At 42.6% G+C, this 26,595-nt stretch overlaps 3 pseudogenes; all 3 read right to left on the bottom strand.

The window, feature by feature from the left end:
- Positions 1-14,455: 14,455 nt before the first annotated feature.
- Positions 14,456-16,296, bottom strand: LOC140611590 (ubiquitin thioesterase OTUB1-like; annotated as a pseudogene).
- On the bottom strand, positions 16,293-17,409 carry LOC140611748 (polycystin-2 pseudogene; annotated as a pseudogene).
- Positions 17,410-25,362: 7,953 nt separating this feature from the next.
- Positions 25,363-26,208, bottom strand: LOC140611589 (uncharacterized protein C2orf72-like; annotated as a pseudogene).
- Between the last annotated feature and the right edge of the window lie 387 nt (positions 26,209-26,595).

Genomic DNA, 26,595 nt, shown 5'->3' with positions numbered 1-26,595 from the left:
TCTCTGTTGGTCCTAGAATGAATCAGGCATGCATTCCTGATTCCTTAAAACTTAGGCTCTACTCTTCCTTTTGCCTAGAAATCTTCAAGAAATACCTTTGGTGAATTACCTCGCCATCTTCAAGTCTTCCCTAAAATTTCTCCTTCTCTCTGAGATTCCATTACAAACCCATTTAATATTGCAGACTTCCCCTCATCCTTAGGCCCTCTTGTGGGTGCTCTGTGTGAATTTGTTGAATATCACAACCTGTGGTATGCAGCTAACACAACACTCATTAAAACAATTATATAACCTACATGCTAATTTTAGGGAAGAAAGATAGGGACTATACATGCTTATTATAAGGAAGAAATACAGGAAATAAACAAGCTAAGTATATAACTCTGTGGTTTCTGGCTAAAATTTTAACCTGATTTTCCTGGTCACATTCACCTGGATAGTCTTCAGACATTTAAAATCATCACTTTCAAAAGAGAAATCATCTTCAGACTGTTCCTCAATTCTTCATATTGTAAATAGTGCCAATATTCACAGTGATCTATTCTGGGAGCTTAGAGGAACATCCTTGGCTCGTCCTTCTCCCTGACCCATCTATTCAAACAATCACCAATTTTTGCAAATTTGCATTCTGCAACATCTCTCAAATCCACTTACATTTCTATGCTACTTTGTCCAAATACCAAGATCCAAGATCCATTCACAAGAGTTCTCATTTGCTTTGCTCACTGCCTTTGTAACTGTTCTTTCGGATTTCAACCCAACTCTGCTCCATATCCATTCACTTCATGATAGCTGCTATGGGCTGAATTGTGTCCCCTCAGATTTGCCTGTTGAAGTCCTCCTAACTATTGATACAAAAATACAAAGACTTTGTCCTAAATATGGCTGGTATTCAGTGTTAAGTGGCTGGAGGGCTTACCACCCATTCATAGTCCTTCAAAGACATTGTGTAGATTTTTTTAAGCACGTAAAATGGCTAAATAAATGCCTGCAGGCAACTGCAAGGTTCTCCTCTTTCTTTCTTTCTTTCTTTCTTTCTTTCTTTCTTTCTTTCTTTCTTTCTTTCTTTCTTTTAAGGTTCTCCTTTCAAAGGTGTTTTGAGACTGCTTTGGTGTATAAGCTTAAGTTCTACTGTATATAGCATGGCAGCAAAAAACAAGAATACCTATAGATTGTATTCAGCTCAGAAGTATGTTCCTCTGCTCTAAGATTTCAGATCTACTCCCAAAGCTTTGCCTGTTTTATCCATAATATCCATATTGAAAATACTCCTTAGCAATCTACTACTAAATAGAAAAAGTTTACTAAATTAGAATGCTGGTACTTTTAAGACTAATTTGCATTTAATGTAGTAAACTTAAACCCAGACAGTATCTGTGATTGACAACACGTTTTGAAGAAGGTCACCTTGCTTGATATTATAGTATAATATGAATATTTGCCTATTTAAATTTTTTTTTAAAGTAGCCACGTTTTAACAGCAGAAGAAGAAGCTAGGAGGAAGGGCTATATTGTTGGTTGGTGGGAAAGGAAGCTCAGAGAAAGCGTTACTCTTCACTTTCCTTACCTCTTTGTTCAAGGGAAGGAAGACTGCCTTGCCCTGGTCCCATAGAGGTGTGGCCATTTTTCATAGGCCCTTACTCTCATACATTCTCTCTTTGGGAATGGACAGACTCATAAAGTTTTGACCACATCACTCAGCATGGGGAGTATAGGGTCTCTGTCACTTACCCCTCTTTTCCTCCACTGACCCTTTGCAGCCCTGGACCTCATCTGTGGGAATGGGAGTCCCCTGCCCAAACTGTCCCACACCATAGACCTTTGCCCTGGCTAGAATTGTCCTTTCCTTTTTTAAAACATTTTTAATTATTTATTCATGAGACACACACACACACACACAGAGGCAGAGACACAGGCAGAGGGAGAAGAAAGCTCCATGTGGGGAGCCTGACTTAGGATTCAACCCTAGGTCTCTAGGATTATGCCCAGAGCCAAAGGCAGATGTTCAACTGCTGATCCACTCAGGCATCCCAGAATTGCCCTTTCCTCACCTACTACTTTTGTGTAGCAATGACATTACATTTCATTTCATGAGGTCTGGATACAACCAAATTTAGTTACATTTCAAGTCGATTCAAGTGTGATTCTACTTGCAAACATCTTGTGGAGGGCTGGTGAAAATAAACTTTAACACACACACACGCACGCGCGGGCACATGCATGCACATTTTCCCTTCTTAGCCAGAAATTGGTACTACTGAAAAAATTGGTGCTAAGCACAGAAGAAATGTTAGAATTCCTGTTTTGGGTAAATACAACTTCTTTCTTACTTAGCAATATCTAAAGAATACATTTATTTTTTTAAAGAATACATTTTCATTCTTCTGCATGTGGATGTCCAATTTTCCAAGCACCATTTATTGAAGAGACTGTCTTTCTTCCAATGGATAGTCTTTCCTCCTTTATCGAATATTAGTTGACCATAAAGTTCAGGGTCCACTTCTGGATTCTCTATTCTGTTCCACTGATCTATGTGTCTGTTTTTGTGCCAGTACCACACTGTCTTGATGACCACAGCTTTGTAGTACAACCTGAAATCTGGCATTGTGATGCCCCCAGATATGGTTTTCTTTTTTAAAATTCCCCTGGCTATTCGGGGTCTTTTCTGATTCCACACAAATCTTAAAATAATTTGTTCTAACTCTCTGAAGAAAGTCCATGGTATTTTGATAGGGATTGCATTAAACGTGTATATTGCCCTGGGTAACATTGACATTTTCACAATATTAATTCTGCCGATCCATGAGCATGGAATATTTTTCCATCTCTTTGTGTCTTCCTCATGTTGGAGAGGATGCGGAGAAAAGGGAACCCTCATACACTGTTGGTGGGAATGTGAACTGGTGCAGCCACTCTGGAAAACTGTGTGGAGGTTCCTCAAACAGTTAAAAATATACCTGCCCTACGACCCAGCAATTGCACTGTTGGGGATTTACCCCAAAGATACAAATGCAATGAAACGCCGGGACACCTGCACCCCGATGTTTATAGCAGCAATGGCCACGATAGCCAAACTGTGGAAGGAGCCTCGGTGTCCAACGAAAGATGAATGGATAAAGAAGATGTGGTTTATGTATACAATGGAATATTACTCAGCTATTAGAAATGACAAATACCCACCATTTGCTTCAACGTGGATGGAACTGGAGGGTATTATGCTGAGTGAAGTAAGTCAGTCAGAGAAGGACAAACATTATATGTTCTCATTCATTTGGGGAATATAAATAATAGTGAAAGGGAATATAAGGGAAGAGAGAAGAAATGTGTGGGAAATATCAGAAAGGGAGACAGAACGTAAAGACTGCTAACTCTGGGAAACGAACTAGGGGTGGTAGAAGGGGAGGAGGGCGGGGGGGTGGGAGTGAATGGGTGACGGGCACTGGGGGTTATTCTGTATGTTAGTAAATTGAACACCAATAAAAAATAAATTAAAAAAAAGAATACATTTAAATCTTAAAACAGTTCTGATCATAAAAAGAAATACAGATTGTAGGTGAGGGGAAGATACTGGTCAAAAGTAATCAGTAGGATATATTCCACCTTCCAGAGAACCTGAACCAAAACCTCTTGTCCAGACCGTGCTCCCTTATTATATAGGTACATTTCCCTGCAGACTGTGGACACATTGGAATGACAGTGAGTGTAGTTGCACATGAAAGGCTATTTTTCCCTTACTTTGTATATATATCTACATTAATACCTTAGGGGATATAGAGAATCTTCTTTTCCATCAGTGATTCACAAGGAACTATGACTATATTTTGGAGCTTAAAGAAGGGACAAAATGTTAAAGATACTGTATTTATTGTAAATATAGAATTTCAAACTTATTTACAGAGAAATGTAGATGGTGCCATTTTCATTATTAGGTGCCAACCCCATTTCACAAAGAGAAATATGTGCAGTATCTTTAAAATGGTTCCTTTAGCTCATATCCTCCCAGGAACTCCTATTCTATTTGGAGTTTCCCCTAAGACCAATTATTTGATTTTCATGTTGAATATTCCATAAAGAGTTCCACAATTTTCTATTGCCAAGTGAGGTGATCTTCCACTCATATTTCCACAGATGTGAGATAATATCAAATGGGAGGAAAAGTGAAACCAGGGCAGCTCCGGTGGTACAGTGGTTTAGTGTCTCCTGCAGCCCAGGGCGTGATCCTGGAGACCCTGGATCGAGTCCCACGTCGGGCTCTCTGCATGGAGCCTGCTTCTACCTCTGCCTGTGTCTCTGCCTCTCATTCTCTCTGTGTCTCTATGAGTAAATAAATAAATAATATTTAAAAAAAGAAAAGTGAAACCAGTGGTCTCTAGAAGTGGATATGACTTTTATAAGCATGTGAAGTACAATATATTTTTAATACTCCATGGTTTCTCTGAGCTCGGAATAAGCTTTTCAGCATAAGCTCACATATGTTTCCAAAGGGCTGGATGCTGTCATTTAGCTGGAGGTGGCAATGACAGGTGTGTTCAGTGACATTTTAAAGGTGCAAAATGATAAAAAAACATAATTAGACTTACTTAAATTCTGTCTTCTGGAAGGTATATATCAGAACAAACACATGAAGAAAATAAGATGTGTTGCATCATAGTCCATTATTTTACCTGTGAGATATCAACATTCACTTAGAGGCAAATGCATCTTTAAGTAGGAAAAGATAGGAAGAAAGTAATAGATATTTTGACTCAAGATTGCCATGAAATTTCAACTCTGTAACTATGGTGGCATAAAGTTAAATCTACAATGTTAGAAATGTAGGAAACACCCATGATCTCTCCTGCCATTCGTGAATTGCAAAAGATAATTTCTGTACAAGTCAGTCAAAACACTAGTAGTAGTGTATAATTGTAGAAGATAATTGGGAAGACTGCATTCCCCCAGATTAATGATAATTTTTAAAGGGTATGAATCTTGGGACTTCCATCCACATACTACTGCAATGTGAATAAAATGCCGTGTCTACACAATTAACCCAGTGATGCCCATAAAAGTGAATATTACTGATATCATTGTAGCTAATGACTGTGCCTGTAGGCTAATAATGGTCATACCTAGATTTTAACTTTCCTACTGAAATTACATTTCCAAAATGTTTGGGGGCTGCAGTGGTTTTCACAGTTATCTCAACACTTGACAAATAGAAAGCAAAACATAAATCTAAATAATGTATTTAGAAACAACTGGGCATTTGTTCACAGCTTAGCTGTTCATTTCATACTGTTGCCACCCTGCATATGCTGAAAACTTTATGTTTTTATCTATCAACTTCAATTCCATTTTGAATTTAATTTATTGCCTTTACTTACTGAAATTCTCTCCAAGCAGCCCACAGATTTAGGAAAACTTGATCTGACCTTCTGCACATTCTAGGAAGTTGCTTCATAAAATGCTCCAGATGGAAGTGAAGGAGTCATGTTTTAAAGGAAGGATGAAAGAAGAAACAAGTTGGATTATGTGTTTCTTCCATATGAGGTAGACCTTATGGTTCTATGCATATTTTTGTGCATGTGTGATATTCTTTTACACTCTATGCCTGATAGTACCCACATATAGAAAGAGGTAGGTTGCCGCAGGACACAAAAGGCAGTTTAGGAGTACTTCTTTCTACTTATAAAGTGACAGTTTCTGGTTCGTCCAGATTTAAAGACAGAGATCAAATTGAATTTGCTTGTATTCTATCTGCAATGACTTGCAATCCCTATTTTATTTTATTATTATTATTATTAATTTATTTTTTATTGGTGTTCAATTTGTCAACATAAAGAATAACACCCAGTCTCATCCCATCAAGTGCACACCTCAGTGCCCGTCACCTAGTCACCCCCACCCCGCCCACCTCCCCTTCCACTACCCCTAGTTCATATCCCAGAGTTAGGAGTCTTTCATGTTCTGTCTCCCTTTCTGACATTTCCCACTTATTTTTTCTCCTTTCCCCTTTATTCCTATTTTAGACTAAAATTACAACAACTACATTTGATTTTTCAGGCCATTTTCATAGGTAATTCTTCCCTTCAACTACTGCTTGAAAAGCAGAGGCCAGAATTTATCAAGTAACTAAAAAGGAACAAACAAAAAGGTGACAGGGATAGGACACTCTGCAAAGTTTATTTTATTTTATTTTTTAAGATATGCTATAAATTTTATTAAAAAGTAGCTTAATATTTTTATAAGCTATATTATGACAGGGTAAGCATTTTATTTTTATTTATTTTTTTGGCCATTTTCATTTATTTTTTATTTTAATTTTTTAAATAAATTTATTTTTTATTTGTGTTCAATTTGCCAACATATAGAATAATACCCAGTGCTCATCCCATCAGTGCCCAACTCAGTGCCCGCCACCCAGTCACCCCCACCTCTGCCCACCTCCCCTTCCACCACCCGCAATTCATTTCCCAGAGTTAGGAGTCTTTCATGTTCTGTCTCCCTTTCTGACATTTCCCACTCATTTTTTCTCCTTTCCCCTTTATTCCCTTTCACTATTTTTATTTTCCCCAAATGAATGAGATCATATAATGCTTGTCCTCCGATTGACTTATTTCACTCAGCATAATACCCTCCAGTACCATCCACGTTGAAGCAAATGGTGGGTATTTGTCCTTTCTGATGGCTGAGTAATATTCCATTGTATACATAAACCACATCTTCTTTATCCATTCATCTTTCGATAGACACTGAGGCTCATTCCACAGTTTGGGTATTGTGGACATTGCTGCTAGAAACATCAGGGTGCACGTGTCCCAGTGTTTCTTTTTTTTTAATTTATTTATTCATGAGAAACACAGAGAAAAAGAGAGAGGCAGAGATACAGGCAGAGGGAGAAGCGGCTCCATGCAGGGAGCCCGACGTGGAACTCGATCCCGGGTCTCCAGGGTCATGTCCTGGGCTGAAGGCAGGGCTAAACCACTGAGCCACCCGGGCTGCCCTGTCCCGGTGTTTCATTGCATCTGAATCTTTGGGGTAAATCCTCAGCAGTGCAATTGCTGGGTCGTAGGGTAGGTCTATTTTTAACTCTTTGAGGAACCTCCACACAGTTTTCCAGAGTGGCTGCACCAGTTCACATTCCTACCAACAGTGCAAGAGGGTTCCCCTTTCTCCACATCCTCTCCCACATTTGTGGTTTCCTGCCTTGTTATTTTTCCCGATTCTCAATGGTGTGAGGTGGGATCTCATTGTGGTTTTGATTTGTAGTTCCCTGATGGCAAGTGATGCAGAGCATTTTCTCATGTGCATGTTGGCCATGTCTATGTCTTCCTCTGTGAGATTTCTGTTCATGTCTTTTGCCCATTTCATGATTGGATTGTTTGTTTCTTTGGTGTTCAGTTTAATAAGTTCTTTATAGATCTTGGAAACTAACACTTTATCTGATACGTCCTTTGCAAATGTCTTCTCCCATTCTGTAGGTTGTCTTTGAGTCTTGTTGACTGTATCCTTTGCTGTGCAAAAGCTTCTTACCTTGATGAAGTCCCAATAGTTCATTTTTGCTTTGGTTTCTTTTGCCTTCGTGGATGTATCTTGCAAGAAGTTACTGTGGCCAAGTTCTAAAAGGGTGTTGCCTGTGTTCTCCTCTAGGATTTTGATGGAATCTTGTCTCACAGTTAGATCTTTCATCCATTTTGAGTTACTCTGCAAATTTTAAACCCACTTCATTTTATATGTGCAAATCCAAGGCCTGTGATATTTATATCCTTAAAATCTTTAGCATCAGGATGCCTGGGTGGCTCAGTGCCTGAGCATCTGCCTTCAACTCAGTGCAGGATCCCGGGGTCCTGGAATTTAGTGCCACATTGGGCTCCCTGTAGGGAGCCTACTTCTCCCTCTGCCTAGGTCTCTTCCTCTCTCTGTGTTTCTCATGAATAAATAAATAAAATCTTTTAAAAAAATAGCAACAATCCTTCCCTGTGCATACCTTTGTTAATCTTTGACTCAAGTGATCATTATTTCTTGGCTGAAACACTACAAATTAGTTTCTACCTCAGCAACTTCAATCCCTTTGCCTTCTCCACACTGCCACCAGGAAGATCCCCTGTAGAAATGCTATCTGGTCTGTTATTGCTCATCCCAAAGCATTCATTATCTTCTTTAACTTTTTAATGAAATCAGAACTCTTTGGCTTGATACTGAAAACAATTTGTGGCTTTTTTCTCAACCTCTATGTCACCAAATCTTGCCAATCTCTGTTTTTCTCCTCAAGCTTCAACTGTTCTGAAATGCTTGCCAGTTCTTGAACATGTTCACCTTGTTCCTGAAACTTCCTTGTGGTAATTCTTTATCCCCAAAAGACAGTCCCAATGACAAGACCTGTGAGCCTTATGCATATTTTCTCATTCCAAATGTCATACCATTTCTCAATCTTTTTCTGACTCTCCTCAGTTCCTATCCTCTCATTTCTTAGGGAGAATAAGGCAACTTGCAATGGTTGGGAGAACAGAGGTCTGAAATCAGATAAATTTGGCTTGAAATCCTCACCCCACCATTTCTAGCTATGTAATCGTGGCCAAGTCCAGGACTTCTACCAGCTCTATTTCTACAAGCCTCAGATATATTGTGAAAATTAAATAAGATTTTGTATGTAAAATGATTGTACAATGCCTAGACCACAACAGAAATTCAACCCACTTCTCCACTATCTCTGTTCTTCTGTAGTAACTTGTATATACCTATAATAGGACATTTATCGCATTGAATCATGATTAAACATTCCTGAAATATAACATCCTTGACTATTTAGAATTTATTCGTATATATCTACTGAATTAGAGACAAATGGGGCCAGCAGGGCTAAGTAGGGGCCTCCGGACTCAACCTCACAAAAATCCCAAAAATATGTAGATAAAAGTAAACCAGAGTTAAATAAGCCAGACCACCCTGCCCCAAGTGCCAGAGGTGGGGTCTTGTTATCACAGCTCCTTGTGACCAAGAAAAAATCATCATACTCTAGAAAGGAAGTAAGTCATTAAAGATGTTATACTAGTCCTTACTCAATGGTGATAATAGATATGTTAAAAGGATTTAGGTTCCCTGATTAGGCTCTCAATAAAAGACCAACCCTACAAGCCCACAGTGGCAACCCTTTCGGGACCCCTCTCACTTCTGAGAGCTTTCTCTGTATCTTTACTTAATAAATTTCTATTCCTTTGCTCACTTTCCTGTGCCCGTGAGATTCATTCTTTGATTCCATGAGACAAGAATCAAGTTTTCCCATATTACTACTGCCTCACACAAAGTCTATACATATTAGGCCCTCAAAACTTGTGGTACGAATCATTATAATCTGTTGATCATATAAGTTAAGTTCATGAAGACATTAACTATTATTAGGCTGTGTACATAAATGAATGAGAAGAAAGTTCAATGTTTTATCAATGATTATTTCTATATGTTAGGAAAACAAATAGAAGACTTCTGTGTGATAGAAAACCATCGTGCTAGAATTTGTAATTAAAGGTATGCTTTATGAATCATTTACTCAGCTCTCCAAATTTAACTCAGTTAAGCCTTCCTTGCTCCACAACCTCAGTCAAATCAAGCATCTGACAAGGATAAATTTATCCCACAATCTCATTTTCTGGTGACTGTAAATATAGGAAACCAGCCCAGTTTATTGACAAGGGGTTAAATGTGTTATTCATAGGAATGTATTAATGGTAGGAAAAACTTGTGACCATTTAAATTATATAAGCTTATTCAATTTGAAATGCAAACTTGTAAAACTGTAACTATATAACCTGCTCATTTAAAACAAATGTTGGTCAGAAAGTTGTTATACCAATACTGCCAAAATAAAAAAATGTAGACCACATAAAATACGTCTACTGAGGGATACGTCTGAGCTATAAACATCTTGCATTAATTACATGGAGCAGAGGTAACTAAGCAACTTGTGAACTCTTCCTGCTATGTATGAACAGAATGGAGAAGAGCAGATTGGGGGTGCATTTCCTTTAAAAGGAGTCCAGATAAGGAGTAGAAGTTCATTTCCTGTTAGACAATTCTTGATAGATCAGAGAAAATGGCCCTGTACATATTTGTCAAAATGTTGAATTAAAGCACATAAGTAGTAATAATACTACTAAATAATAGAGATCTTTGACTTACTGACCCTTTATAGCAGTGGAGCTTCAATCTCTGGCCAGAACTTTTCTGTCTCAGGGTGATTCCAATTTAACCAACAAGTGATTTCAAAATACCACAGTTTTGCTAACAGACACGTTTGAAGATTCCACATGACAGGTTGCTAGACCTGATTTCTGAAACCACTAAACCTTTGCCAAAGCATTTCCTTCTGCCAGTACTTGTGTTCTTTGTGAGCCTAAGGCTAGACTTCTGCAACATGAGATGCAAAAGCAGCAGAAAGACAAACAGTATCAAACTAGGCGACACCTTAGAATTCCACCTCAGAATTCACTATGATGATTCTCAAATCACAATTTTGATGATAATTAAGCAGAGCCCCATTCACTGCAAGTGACTCCCTGGGGTTATGTGGATGATTCCAAGCCTTGGGAGACCCTATGACTCCCAATTCCTTTGCTTATACTATAAACTATAGTTTATAGTTTGCTTATACTATAAAGCAATTTCATTGTTTAAATACAATTGCTACCACGTGGAAGCAAAGCCTACAGGACTCAGAGATCCTCAGCCTGAGTCATTAACTCTGAAAACTTTTTTCTGTTCATCGACCCCCACAAAAGACAAAACTCCTTTTGTTTTCCAATATATTTGCCTTCATAAGTTTGCTAAAAATTGACACAGTTCTTTTTAATAGGCAAGACGTTTTCCTTAGACGAGAGGTGGTAAAATTTTTGTCAGAGCCTTTGGCAACTTTACCTAAGAATATGTAACAGTTTTCCACAAAAACGTAAGGAGTGTTGAAATGAAAGATCTGTTTCAATCCATTTGCCCGCAGTCATTTCTCTGCCGAGTATTTGAGGGAGAAGAGCAATGAAATTTACAATGAAAAATTTTCATCTAAACTCAAACTTAAAATTTCAGATGGACCACTTTTCTCCCCTGGAGTAGAGGAGAACCAGTTACTGTAAAGTTGTCGAAGAGAGCCTCAAAAGAGTGAGCCTCGGAGGGAGGAGTATTTTGCAGAGTCCACGTTGAACAGTTGTTCATGGTCACGTGGACCTGATTGTCCAGCAAAGCCAGGAAGCTCCCATGATTCTAGGGGGGTGGACAAGACTTCCAGGACATCACTAGTGGGACCAAATTTAATGCAGAGTCCCAGGTATCAGCTGCTCTGCTTTCCAGTTTCCTCTGAGCGGAAAACACCCGTGTGGCTTTGGTTTTACAAGCAAACTCTCAGATGACTGCTAAGGGGGCACAACTCAGCCTGATGCAGGACTTGAATATCTATATTGGCCCATTGAATATACCAAGCACTCTTTGGCTTCTGTGAATCTCAGATATTATGAAAGGTCTCCATATAATTTTCTTGCTACTCAGCAGATTAAGTAAAATCAACAGCCAGTTAAATAGAATCTCCTGAATAAAATTACATGGGCATAAAATTCCTTCAAAGATATTGCAACACATCTCATTTAAAGTTAACCTGGGTGGCTCAGGTTTAGTGTCTGCCTTCAGCCCAGGGCATGATCCTGGAGACCCCAGATCAAGTCCCATGTCAGGCTCCCTGCATGGAGCATGCTTCTACCTCTGCCTGTGTCTCTGCCTCTCTCTCTCTCTCGTTCTCTCACAAATAAATAAAGAAAATCTTTTTTTTAAGTGAAGCTAAGATACTGTATCATTTCACAAATGAGAAATAACAGACTTGCAGAGCGATGACTCCACACAGAGAAAATGGAATTTAGACTCCAACATGGGACTTGCAGATCCACTGTTCAGTGCTTAATTCACTGCAGGAGAAGAGGTAATCTGTGCTATTCAGCTGGGTAGAAATGTAATGGGCCAATGAGATAACAAATGAAAAAAAGGCCAGAGTTTATAACATAAGAGAGGAGAGGAAAGACTTGCAGGAGATGAGATGGGAAATGTTAGGTCCAGATCATGTAGGACTGACTGTCACAGTGAGGTCTTTATGCTGCAGGTAATGGAGAATGATGCCGAGTAAGCTGTGACATAATTAATATAGGGGTGGGAAAATTCATCTAGTAGTGGCATCCTGACTAAGTATAAAAGGAGAGAAATAATATCTCAGTAACTAAACCATGGGTAGGAAAGGAGTGCACCTGGAAGCAGGGACACCAGCTCTGTCAATTGCTCTCCATCTCTGATCCCTCCCTTCTAACCCAACAGCCTTATTTTCTATTACTGTAGACTGGCGGGTGTGGGGCATAGGGCACCGGGACATGCCTGTAGAATCTTCTGGCCTCATGTTTCCACCACTTTACAATCAAAAAGGAAAGGAATCTTCTTCCTGTAGCTTCCTTGTGAACCTCTGTGGGGAAAGACTCCAATTTCTTCATTGTGGGAGGTGGCCGTTCTTCAATGTGTCACTCCAGTCAGAGTCAGCGCTTGCCTGAAGAGTTGAAACAGCACAGGGGGGATCCCTGGGTGGTGCAGCGGTTTAGCGCCTGCCTTTGGCCCAGGGCACGATCCTGGAGACCTGGGATCGAGTCCCACGTTGGGCTCCCAGTGCATGGAGCCTGCTTCTCCCTCTGCCTATGTCTCTGCCTCTCTCTCTCTCTCCCTCTCTCTCTCTCTGTGGCTATCATGAATAAATAAAAAAAAATTTAAAAAAGAAACAGCACAGGGGTAGTTCTGCTACTGGAATAATGAGGGAAGAGACAATAATAATTAACCCCTGTAGCCACCATCTGAACCTGTAAGGTGAAAGAGATGGAGAAACTGAAAATGCCTCATGTTTAGGTAGGTCTTGGGGGGTGCAGAAGCTGGACTTGCCTACAGAGAAAGTGCACGGAAGAAGAAAGGAAAAAAGAAAGATCGAGCAACATGATAAATTGACCTCGAAACATGTTGAATGTGAATGCTGAAGTGGACAGAAAGGAAAGAGCAGTGAGGATCTGGAATTCAGAGGCTGGTGGAGTTAGAGACTTGGAGGCAAGAGAGAGAGTCTTAGCTGTGAAAGTAGATGGAATCCCCTCAGCAGAAGGGTTGTGAAGTGGGGTTACACCAAGGGACACATTGAAGAAGAGGGTATCCTGGGTACAGGGGCATCCCAAACAGCAGGGGGAAAGTGTAAATAGTTTGGAGTCTGAGGAGAAGACCCGCTCAACACAATGAAATTCAGCAGCTGCTGAATTATTAGGACTAATATGAGGCTGAACTCAGACTCATGGACTAAGAAGAACTGCTGTTGGAGTCCCACAGCATGATTTTAGTGGGAGAGTTTTCACGTGGAAGGTGATGGCTCTTGTTTGAGGAAACCGGTGAAGGACTCAGTGGAGATGACCTGGAGGCGGCTGCATCGGGGGCAGCATCTGGCTGTGCTTGTGTTCTCCCTGACCCAGCCTCCCTCTGTTTCTTAGCTGAGTTGCCAACAAGTCAATAAATTCGTGAGTTACCTGATATCTTTTCAATGATCCCAATGACTCCAGTTAGGCAGAGTTGGTTTCTGTCGTTTATAACTAAGAAACTTGCCAGGTACATAGACTTTATCCTATTTTGCATCTTTGAGGTTCATCCTGTGTTCTAATGGAAGATGATAATTGAATGGGAGAGGGTCAGCATACTCTTGAAGTGGCTTTTTAGTGTTAAATAGCTATTTTAATGAATATCTTCTCACTGTGCTAGAACTAATGTGGTTTTCCTTCTTACTAAATATAAGATAAACTACCTCCTGTCTAGTACAGGAGTCCATTGTTATGATTAAGAAATATGTATCACATAATTTAATTCCAATTGATTTCAATTCCATTTAAAGGTATCGAATCACTATAACTTATTTTCCTTCTTTCTTTTTGTTAGAATTCAGGAATATTTTCAATCATTTTGCTTAAAAATTTTTATCTTCTGGGGCAACTCATAGCTCAGTGTTTGAACACCTGCCTTTGGCTCAGGGAGTGACTCCAGAGTCCTGGGATCAAGTCCTGATAGGACTCCCCCCAGAGAGCCTGCTTTTCCCTCTGCCTGTGTCTCTGCCTCTCTTCTTTGTTTCTCTCATGAATATATAAATAAAATCTTTAAAAACAAACAAAATTTATCTTGTAATCAATTATTAATTTAAATCCCAAATATTAAGTTAAAATATATACACTTTTGCCAAATAGCAATTGTTTTAAATTTAAGTTTCTCCATATTCTAGAAAAACTATTAATAAATAAAAAGTGAACAAGTGGGCAGCCCAGGTGGCTCAGTGGTTTAGCGCTGCCTTCAGCCTAGGGTGTAATCCTGGAGACCCGGGATCGAGGTCCTCGTCAGGCTCCCTACATGGAGCCTGCTTCTCTGCCTGCCTCTGTCTCTGCTTCTCTCTCTCTCTCTCTCTCTCTCTCTCTCTCGGTGTGTGTGTCTCTGTCATTAATAAATAAATAATTTTTTTGAAAGTAAACAAGTGAAATTTCCATAGTGTTTAAAAATAATGTTTTGTTTCTTTAATTCATTTACTATAGTATTTTTATAGATAAGCTTATGATGTATTGATAGGAGTTTATAGAATGCATTTGAAATTGTAATGCAGTTATTTATTGTTTTAAGATTTTATTTATTTATTCATGAGAGACACAGAGAGAAAGAGAGAGGCAGAGACATAGGCAGAGGGAGAAGCAGGCTCCATGCAGGGAGCTGGACATGGGCCTCAATCCCGGGTCTCCAGGAACACACCCTGGGCTGAAGGCGGTGCTAAACCGCTGAGCCACCTGGGCTGCACACTCTTATTTCTTTATAATAGTTACAGTATTTCTAAAAGTATTGACTAGCTTCCCTTCATACACAAGATGTTTTAAGTATGGTTACAAAAGGACACCAAAACCCCCACAGATCTGCACAATGGACAATACATATTCAAAATCATAAACACACATTTGAGACGCCAGGTTTTAAACCAGACAGGAAACTGGCTCACAAGTTTAGTATACACTTTAAATACCTGTACTCTGAACAAAAATGTATTCATAAACGCTAGTAAAATGAGAATTTCTGTTCCAGAATAGTACCCGATAACAACCTAGTGAACGATGTCACTGGATCTAGGAAAACAGGATCCAGGAATCTTCAAAGAAATCTCCAGAGGCCCTGTAGCTACTTTCTTGTTGGCCATATAGTCAACAATTTAGTCTTTTGAAAAATACGTATGCAGAAGCTGAAGGCAGTAAAAAGTAGAGAAAATCTGAGAAACCAAAGGTCACTTTGGCCATGGTCTGCATGGTCTTAACTATAAGCACTGAAGACTCACTTAAAGCATCTTCTCCTTGGTTAAGAGTTTAGAGGATGAATGAATGAAGGGATGGAGAAGCCAGGGCACATGGCTACAGGGCACGGACACTTCCGCAGTTCTGTTTCTTAGACCAAAAGGAGCCCGGTCTTCACTACTGACACTTCACTACTTTATTTTCACCACCAGCATCTCCTTTAATAAAATGTGGAAGGTTGCGTGAGGGGGAAGGTGGAGGAGGGAGTGAAATATGACCATTTATAACCACAAAAAACTTCTGCACATGTCTAGCGCCTGGCAGAGGGGAGGGCAGACAGGGCAGCGGGAGGCCGGGGCCAGCCCTGTTTGTAGAGGATATGGTAGTGCCCAGGCCGGCAGAGAAGGTACACCTTGGGCTCAGAGCCCTCGGGGAAGGTGTGCGGGTTGGTGGTGCCGCCCTCGCGCGGTCCATGTGCTCCACCTGGACGGAGACGCTCAGGGCCTGGGCCAGTGCGGTGGAGTGAATGTGGTCGCTCTCCTTGCACATGGGCTCCACCTCCTGCTGACAGAACTCCTGGACTGTCCGCCCGCCCTCCAGGAAGTGCTGAAGAACTTGCTCTGGCACTGCAGGGAGCCGGAGGTGAGCAGCCGCAGGTACACCACCAGGTAGTCCGAGGTGCTGTGGCCGTGGAAGGAGGCCAGCAGGTCAGCTACAGAGGTCTGCTTCTCCACCCGCTCCATCAGGCCCACGAACGTGCTGTGGAAATCCTCGATTGTGGCCTCAGGGAAGCCCTGGACACCAGGGCCTCTTGGCCCTTGGCAGACACAGCCTCAAAGCGCTGCAATTCCTCGCTGTCATCCGGCAGCGCCTCCAGGTGGGAGAATCCCGAAGCTCCGTAGAAACAGTTTGCTCGCGCCTGGTCTTGCGGATGTAGGAGTGCTTTTGTGGAGGTGACAAAAAGTCACCTTTTTGTGACAGAGTAGACATCATAGCACTCTTTAATCTCATCTCTTCAGTCCGGGGGGATAGAGCAGGATCCATTTCTGACTCTGAGTTGCCGGATCCGTGGAAGCCTAACAGGAGGTTCTCATAGAGACAAAACGTCGGTTGTCGGCTTCGGTCCTGTTGCGGGGCCGTGTCTTCCAGTACAGCCCATCCCATGAGGCACCTTCGGTGAACTTCCAGAAGTCTTCCACTGAAGAAAGAGTTTTGAAGTTTGTTTCGCTGCTTTGGACCCTGGGGTGTCTAGGAAGAGCTGTGACGTTACCCGGTGGAGCAGCACACCCTGGAGCTCGTCACCCCCGGGTCGACATGCACAAGCCTGAGAAGCAGCAGGTATGTGGTCGTTTCCGTAAAGCACTTCCAGGCACTTCTCTCGGCTGCTGTTGCTTTCTTCCATGAGTCTCGTTCCCCAGAGACCTCGCAGCCAGACCCAGCCGCCCGGCCCAGGCCACTCGCGGCGGCTGCCGGTCCAGGGGGAGGTGCTGTGCCGCGGGTCCCGGCTGCCGGCCGGGCTGGGGCTCGGCGGCCCGGGTCCTCTAGAAGGCGCCGCCTGCCGCTCGGGGCCCGGCCTTGGAAGCCCCCCAGGCCCCGGGCGCGGCCGCCCCGGAGCTCCCGGCCGAAGAGGCGGCCGACCTGCGGCTGCCCGGGCGCCACTCCACGGCCGTCTCCACCACCGTGCGCCCTTCCTCCCCCGCCCCTCCGCTTGCTCCTCCTCCTCGGCCTCGCAGCGGGTTGCAGCGGCTCCACGCCCGTCCGGAGCACGACGAGCGCGGGGAGAGGGGGACGCCGGGCTCGGCCGGGGGTCCCGCGCGGCGCCTGCCGGGGGCGCTCCGTCTCCGTCCCCAGGCCCCTCTGCTGGCGGAGGCCGCGCGCAGCGGCCAGGCCGGCGCCCCCGGCAGCGCCGCCCCCCAGCAGGCGGCCGGGGCCCAGGGCTCGGGCCGCGGGGGCGGCTTCGGTCCCCGCCTGCTGCGGCTGCACGCGGCTGGAGCTGGGCATCGCGGTCCCCGGGCCGGGCGCGCCCCCGCCCCGCGCAGAAGCCGCCTTCTCTCCTTCCCGGGCGCCGCGTCCTGCTCGCCGCCCCGGCCTCCCCGCGGCCCCGCGGCCCGCCTCCCCCGCTCGGCCTCGCCTCCCTCCCGGCCCCTGTCGTGCAGTTATTTAAGATCGATGACGTTGGGATCCCTGGGTGGCGCAGCGGTTTGGCGCCTGCCTTTGGCCCAGGGCGCGATCCTGGAGACCCGGGATCGAATCCCACGTCGGGCTCCCGGTGCATGGAGCCTGCTTCTCCCTCTGCCTGTGTCTCTGCCTCTCTCTCTCTCTCTCTCTGTGACTATCATAAATAAATAAAAATTGAAAAAAAAAATCGATGACGTTTTCTACATAAACCACATCTTCTTTATCCACTCATCTTTCCATGCACCGAGGCTCCTTCCACAGTTTGGCTACTGTGGACACTGCTGCTAGAAACATCGGGGTGCAGGTGTCCCCGCGTTTCATTGCATCTGTATCTTTGGGGTAAATGGAATATTCCTCAGCCATTAGAAACGACAAATACCCACCATTTGCTTCGACGTGGATGGAACCGGAGGGTATTATGCTGAGTGAAGTAAGTCAAGCGGAGAAGGACAAACATTATATGGTCTCATTCATTTGGGGAATATAAAAAATAGTGACAGGGAATAAAGGGGAAAGGAGAAAAATGAGTGGGAAGTATCAGAAAGGGAGACAGAACGTAAAGACTCCTAACTCTGGGAAACGAACTAGGGGTGGTGGAAGGGGGGTGGGCAGGGGGTGGGGGTGACTGGGTGGCGGGCACTGAGGGGGACACTTGACGGGATGAGCACCGGGTGTTATTCTATATGTTGGCAAATTGAACACCAATAAAAAATAAATTTATAAAAAATAAAACTAATGACGTTTAAGACATCTTCTACTCCAATATAGAAAATTCACTGTTTGTTACACAACTTTGCTATATTATTCCCCTCTGAGATGGATAAGAAAAGGAAAAGCATCTTATTAACTCTTTTTTATTGTTATACGTTATATATGAGGTAAGGATTTTATAAAAGGCTACACTAAATATCACATTTCTTGTCAATTCTGTGATAGAAATCCGTTGAATTTATAGATTCAAAGCCAAGCTTGAAAAAAAATCTCGGAAGCTAAGGGGCTAATGACCCTATAAACTGTAAAATGTGTTAACAAGCAATAAATTCCTCTTCCTCGGTTCAAAGGCATTTGATTATATTCTGTACTGTCAGGGTCACACACATCGGAGCTCATCTTGAAATGATAAACAAGGCAGGCCTGTAATGGTCACCAGAGAGTGTGACAAGACACACCTGTCACTACAAGTTTTGAGATAAAACAGTAGGCACATGCAGACAGCTGTGTCATCCCTGAGCGAGCTCACTTGCAGGCTCAGCAACAGGCAGGAAGAAACTCCCCAGTCAGCTCAGACTTCAACATCACAGTGTATGCAATGTCACATCTTTGATTTTTATGAGATCATTTCCAATCGAAAATTATATCAGAAAAAAAGAAAATTATGTCAGCTAAAGTCCATGTTCATAAACTTTTTATACTATAGTTATTGATCTCAAGTGGTTTTCATTTGCATATGCTCATATGAATACATCTTCATAACTGTTATATAAGTGTTAATAAATATTCAGTTGGCAGAAAAACATGAATTTTGATACATTTCAATAACTTGTCCAAGGCTTTCCTATTAGTATGATTTAAAAATATCCTAAGAATTTGATTTATACATCTTTAAGAGGGGAAAATTTTTGCCTTATTTGAAACTTTTCTAGCCTAGAACGTTTTCCTTTTGTCACTGAGGTCTAATCACGCATACCTCTTATAGAGAACCACCACAAGGCGCCCTCTAAAATTTTTTTCAACGTAACTAATTGAAATTTATTTTTTATCTTAGATGCTTATTTTTAACAGGTGGTACTTGTGCTGGTTTGTTATTCAAGGAATACTTACTGAGCATTTGGTACTATGTACTATTTGGAACATATGTAGGAAATGGTTTCTTCTTTCTTCTTATTTATAAAGAAAGCCTGTGCAACTGTCTTTAAAGAATATGGTGTTTTGTTGGTTTGTTTATATCCATTTTATTCTAAAAAGATCTGAAGCAGGTCTGACATTCTTGAAGAATTTATTTCACTTTCTTTGGTCTGATTCTTCATGATTTGGAATCACAATCTAAAAAACAATTTCATATTCTGGTCTAAAAAAAGTTATCTCGACAAAATTGTTCTTTTAATTTAGAAGTCTCATTTTCCTGTCTGTGTTATATTTTGACCAAAATCATTAGACTAATTTTTAAACTAATAATTTTCTTTGAAAATATTCCTTTTGAAATGGTCATTTAGTGAAAGAAAAAACCTACACATTTTACTAAATCATTATTATGTCTGTTACAAGGTTAATGATCCAATAATTGTTTTCCATGTTTTGTAGTACATTAAGATGGATCTTAAAAATTTTGGGTGTACTAATTTATGAAAAAATAATTTCAAGTTATGAGATAGATTCAATAAATTGTTGTTGCATTGAGAAATTCTATGACCAATTTAATAAAGAGTTTTTAAATTTTCAAATAAAATGAAAGAAAATGAGTGTGACACATTTCATATCAAATGCTGTCCAATGTTCAAATAAGATAGAACAAACAGAGCAGCCCCGGTGGCCCAGTGGTTTAGCACCACCAGGGTGTGATCCTGGAGACCCAGGATCGAGTCCCACGTCCAGCTCCCTGCATGGAACCTGCTTCTCCCTCTGCCTCTCTGCCTCTCTGTCTTTCTGTCTGTCTGTCTGTCTGTCTCTCTCTCTCTGTCATAAATAAATACATAAAATCTTTAAAAAGATAAAAGAAACATGAACATTATGAGAATTAGTATTCTTTGCATATTTATGTTGACAAAGGTAAATAATTGTTTATTGTCGCAATCTTGATTAAAATTATCATTGACTATGACTAAGGGAAATGTCAAATATATTTTACTATAAATCTTCTATTTCACATAGGAATACAATAGCAAACTGACAGTCACATGCCTATACCAAAAATTAAAGAATGAAGTCTTTTTTTTTGAAATCTTGTTATAGTGAATATTTATTCAGTGAACACAACATTGTTGCATTGTGACGATAATTTCATGGACATTGGTTTTTTTATTGTACTATACTTTAGACATTGTGGATAATGGTATTCTTGACATGTGAAAATTTGGAGGTGTCTGCAATTTCTGAAAGTTAGGCATTGATTTTACCCTATATTTTATGACAATACTTATCAATAGTAACCAGTCATGTTCTTTTTTAAAGTGAAGAGTATTCAAATCTATTCCGTTCTCATGCATTAATGGCCCAAGAAAAGTAGAGCATAAGTTTCTTTCAATTTTCTGGAATTTATTTGTGATTTCTCAGTGTTTTCCAAGTGTTACTATAAAGCTCCTATTTGCTGTTAGTACTGAATTTTTAAATATGTTTTTGTTCCTTGTCAGCAACTTTTCAAAAGTCAGGCCATTATGTCCCTTTGGTAGATTTTAAGGGAGGGCAGTTGTCATCCATGGCAAATCACCAGACAGTATTAAGTATACCAGGTGAGAATAATTACAAACGTGTGTGTAAATACACTTAGGAAATATGGACTCAGTGCATGCATGGATCACATTCCTGTCCTCTCACAGAGATCTATCTTCTCCATGTCATGTAAATGGTATGTTCACCAGATATTGCTTCTGCCACATACAATGCTTGCCATATTTCTAACATTCAATGGATACTTAAATAGTAATAAAATAGTAGATTTTCTTTTTCTTTTTGAATGTAGTGGCTCTGCACAAATTTTCACTCTCTCATAATATATTAAAACAAGTTGCTGTTAGATAGCTCTTAAAATGGCCATTTTGGATCTTAACAAATAATCTTTTAAATTTTGAAAAATTTGAAAACGAAGATTTCTGCCTCCCTCCAAAATAAACAATTCTCTTCTGCTTGATCTTGGCAATGTAACAATCACCTCCTTGCCACAAGGGTTTATAATGCTTGCAATACACAGCTGTGGTCTACAGATGAATTTCTCATCAGTTCAGTCATAATAGGTGTAAAAAACCTAATTTGGAGCAATTTGTCACTGGAGAAAGTGAAAATAGTTTACATTAATAAAAGAAACTATGAGATACATCCCACGTGTTCTACAGACTGTGGAGTTGTATGAAACTCTTGTCAAAGCAACAAGAGTGTATCCAGATATAGTTCAATGGGGCAATAAGACCACAGCCATCAGTTATTTCAAAAAAGCCTGTCTGGGGACAGTCATGCCCGGCACCTGAATTCACTTTAATGGCGGAAGTGGACACATATGCTGAGGGAGTTCAAATCCTTTATGAGTAACACTCACTTATGATATATAGACAGAATGCAAAACTGGATTTTTTTTTTCCTTTTAGCAAAGTGGATGTTCTAAAGTACATGCTTTATACATCTTTTTGAATGTAGTAATATTGTGACTGTTATTTAAAAATTCTTAGAATCTGCTTTGGTATTGTTCAGTATTGAACATAAGAATTGATGCTTTCACAGAATCTGGCAATTATGGATTTGGGGAATATGATGGGAGAGATTTAAAAATTAGCAATATTAATTGATACTGAATACTGAAATAGTGTTGCTCTTGACAAACTTGTTTGGAAGACTTTTACCATCCTAGGACAGAGTCCTTCCCGGGAGCACCTGTATTTTCAGTATTATATCTCATTTCAAAAGACAGCAGAGTGAATGATATTTGATGGTAGAGTAACATGATGTAAAGTTCATTACTAAATTCAGATCTGATGGACTTACTCGTTTTATAATGAAGGGATATGGAAATGTACCGAATACCCAATATTTTTATATTCAGAACATTTTTAGACATAAAAATATTCATATTATACTGGGCACACATTCCTTTGTTTCATTTTATAACAAGCATTTTTTTTTTTATTTGACAGCAATGATGTACTGTTCGGTTTTATTACATACAAGGAATTATTGATCCAAGTCAGAAGCAGCACAACTACTGCCATGTTAGAAGGATTAATATGCACCAGCCCTGACTGTGACTTGACTGGAGGCACTTGCCTGGCCCACCCCAATCTTCATGCCTTCTGAGAGTCCTTGGGGAAGAGACCTACCACCAAGGTCATCCCTTCCAGCACCTAACTCTTCTGTCTGCTAAAAAATACCAACTAGATTATTCCTAAAATTCATGCTTATCTTCGCCACGTGTCGAAAAAGCCAACCTGGGTCCCAAAGTATGTCAGTCCCATGTTTCCCAGTTGGGAAGCAGAACACAAATCTCAGTAAAGACCTTCTCTCTTCGACTAGTCACCAGAGAAACTGAAAGTAATGAAAAATATGTATACCACCCTTTATGCCACAGGTTTGTAAACTCAAATGTCCACCAGGACCAGGCAGGTGGCATAGATGAGTGAAGTACAGTGGTGGGGTGGATTAGATGGGTGGGAGGAGCGTTCCAGGGCAGGAGGATTACAGCAAACCAGACTTAATGGCATGCCCCATCCTCCACCCAGAAAACCAGCTTTTTTAACATGCAATCTCTCAAGCTTCAAATATTGGCAACAAATACAAAAGGATTTTAAACACAGCAGAGACTGTGCCTTGTGACTTCTGCCTTATATAATTTCCTACCTTAATAAAAGCTCCCTTCCCCACCAAATAATAAGAATCCAACCCAATGATTACAAAGAAATTAACAGAGGAATAGAAAAATATAGCAGCTTCAAAAATACCAGTCTCCCCATTTTAAAACAAAATCAGTGGTAATTGTTTAAGTTCATTCATCGTAGGAGGTCAGCCAGGTCTACCTATTGGTAAGACAGCCTTGCATTATTAAAATGACACCTGCTACTAACCAACCCCAAATAAGATGTCACCCTGCCTGCCTTCACACTATCCCCACCAGGCAGAGAAAGGATAGAACCAGGCTGCATATTATGAAGAATAAATTGAAGCACGGAGCCAGTAGGGACCCTCCTTGATATCACACAGGCCCTCAGCCACAGGTTTCCAATTCCACATTTTGGTATCAGAGATGAAAGCCAACGTAACTACTGAAAGGTATGCAGCACCTTGTGGAATCCTGGGCATATAGTAGCCCAACTGCATGTCCACTGAGCAAATCATGCATGAATGAATGAATCTAGCTACTTCCTTTAGACAGTGCTTCCTACCAGGGAAAATCAAGAGCTGCTCTTGCCATTCCAAAGACTGCATTTCTCCAGGGGCAGGAGAGGAAGGCAAGGGAGGTAATGCAGAGTTCATTCTATGAGTGAACAGATGGCTTTTCTGGTTTTTCAGGGAATATCATCGACCCTGTCTGACTCATAAACAGAGAAAAAAAGGATTCAGGAACTTGGCACTTCTGGGTTGGGTCTGCTTTGACCTTGGACGAGGGCCTGAGATTAAGTCCTACATTCTTATTTTTTTAATAATAAATTTATTTTTATTGGTGTTCAATTTGCCAACATACAGAATAACACCCAGTGCTTGTCCCGTCAAGTGACCCCCTCAGTGCCCATCACCCATTCACCCCCACTCCCCACCCTCCTCCCCCTCCACCACCCCTAGTTCTTTCCCAGAGTTAGGGGTCTTTATGTTCTGTCTCCCTTTCTGATATTTCCTACCCATTTCTTCTCCCTTCCCTTCTATTCCCTTTCACTTTTATTTATATTCCCCAAATGAATGAGACCATATAATGTTTGTCCTTCTCCGACTGACTTACTTCACTCAGCATAATACCCTCCAGTTCCATCCACGTTGAAGCAAATGGTGGGTATTTGTCATTTCTAATGGCTGAGGAATATTCCATTGTATACATAAACCACATCTTCTTTATCCACTCATCTTTCGTTGGACACCGAGGCTCCTTCCACAGTTTGGCTATTGTGGACATTGCTGCTAGAAACATCGGGGTGCAGGTGTCCCGGCGTTTCATTGCATCTGTATTTGGGGTAAGTCCCCAGCAGTGCAATTGCTGGGTCATAGGGCAGGTCTATTTTTCACTCTTTGAGGAACCTCCACACAGTTTCCAGAGTGGCTGCACCAGTCCACATTCCCACCAACAGTGTAAGAGGGTTCCCTTTTCTCCGCATCCTCTCCAACATTTGTGGTCAGGCAGAGCATGTGGATGTCTTGGCTTTGACCCAATAGGTCCCCAGGGCAGCAGTGCAGTCTTTATTCCAGCTTCCTCTGGCAGCCAAGATCTCAGGAAGCCCAACCCTCTCTGCTGGGGTGGGGGAGGGGGACTTCCTAGAATTTCAGAGAGACTAGATGGGCTCATCCAGAGTTTCTCAAAGGTGCCTTGATGGGCAATTAGGGTGGAATAAGTCTTTGCTGTTGGAGTCTGTCCTGTACGTTGTGAGAAGCTCACTAAGTTCCAGGGGCACCTCACAGTCACAGTAACCCTCCTCCCAACACACACACACACACACACACACACACACACTTACACTTTCAAACTCACACATGCATACACAAGCTTCCAGTGCTACCTGGAGCGGCAGTCTGGCCCTGGGTTGAGAGCCCCTGGGCTCATAGTCCCTGGAGTGTTTAAGAAACAGAAGCCCCAAAGGTTCAATGACAGGTCTAAGCTCCCCACCCATTCCTGATCTGATGACAGCTGATCCAGAGTTCTTTCCAGCTGCACTTGACATGATGGATGCTCATGCCAACACACCATGGGCTGCCACAGCACCACAAAGCCTCCAAGTAGACAGCCATCTGTCCCAATGCTGTAGAAAGACCGAGGTCCAGAAAGACCAAATAACCTCACTGTGATCAGAAAGTGAGCAAATATGAGGCGGGGGGCAGGTTCCAGGAAAACAAGTTTCCCCAGCTGTTCAGTGCAGCAGCCTCTGACAGGTGGGGCCTTAGTGTAGTGACCACCATTCCGAGGCCAACATAGAGGCAAGGGAGCTCGGTGAGCAAGAGCCAGTCCCCAGTGTGCAGGTTAGAGTGCGGGTGGCCCGGGAGCCCAGCCTTCATCTGGGGGCTCCAGCGGGCTCAGCAGGAGTATGGACAAGTCCATCACAGGCTCTCGACCCCTTCCCGGGGTCCCACAGTCTCCGCTGGGACATATGGCTGTCAGTGACAGCTCCTCCCCAGGACCCTGGAGGTGATCCTGAGCTGGGTCACTGGGGAAGGTGGCATCTGGATCCTTCCCCGAGCTCCAGGGACCCCAGGAAAAGCACGCCAGCAGTGCGGGGAGGCCTGGTCTCGCCCAGGGTCCCGCTGCTGGTCGCGCGGGCCGGCGGCTTGCAGCGCCCCGCAGGCGGCCCGGGGACGGCCAGGCTGGAGGCCAGGTGGCCGGGGCAGTAGGCGGCCGCCTGCACGGGGACCCGCCTGGCGGCCGAACACCGCGCGCAGCAGCGCCTCCAGGGGCCGCGAGCCGGGCGCCGCCGCGTCCTCCGCCGGCCTCGGCCCCCAGCGCCCCGACCAGCCCGCGCCCCCGGCGGCCGCGCACGTCCCGCAGCCTCTCCCGCAGGCGGCGCCGCGGCTCCCGGGCGGTCAGCGAGGACGCGCCGCACAGCAGGAGGACGAGCGGGAGCGGACGGCGCGCCCCCTGCGCCCCCTGCGCCCCCTGCGCCCCCGGCTTGCCGCGGCTTGCTCGGGCGGGAACAGGGCCCGGCGACGTCCCGCAGCAGCGGCGGCTCTGCTCGCGCTCCCCAGCCCGCCCTCCAGCAGCACCTGCCCGCGGCCGCCCGCAGCGCCTGGACGGGCGGTTCGGCCGAGCGGCCACGCCTCCAGCTCCCGGCTCCGCTGCCTGCTCGCCGCCTAGAGCAAGCATTTAATCACGAACTACCCAGGTTACTGAGAAGGGGACCGCATAGCAGCTGGTGGGGAAAGATATCACCCTGATCTGAAACACATATACCTTTTCAGAAAATAGACGGTGATGAGATTACACCTTTATTCTGATTCTGCTAAATTAATTATGGCACTTTCCCATATACACATCTATGTATAAAACATATATATATATATTACTTATATATTATATATACAAATTTATTTCAAGAGTTAAATATACTCATAATGCATTCAAAATAAGACATAAGTGTTTAATCTCAGACTATGTTGTAAAAATAAAGAAATTATTAAACTATGTTCACTTTTTCTAGAAATTACAGTTCGCTAAGACTCTTCCCTAGTATCATACGGCCATCATCATCTT

The sequence above is a fragment of the Canis lupus genome, chromosome 20 (assembly GCF_048164855.1).
Source record: "Canis lupus baileyi chromosome 20, mCanLup2.hap1, whole genome shotgun sequence".
NCBI classification, from domain to species: domain Eukaryota; kingdom Metazoa; phylum Chordata; class Mammalia; order Carnivora; family Canidae; genus Canis; species Canis lupus.
Note: the sequence above shows the minus strand (reverse complement) of the source record. Positions and strands in the feature narration are given on the sequence as shown.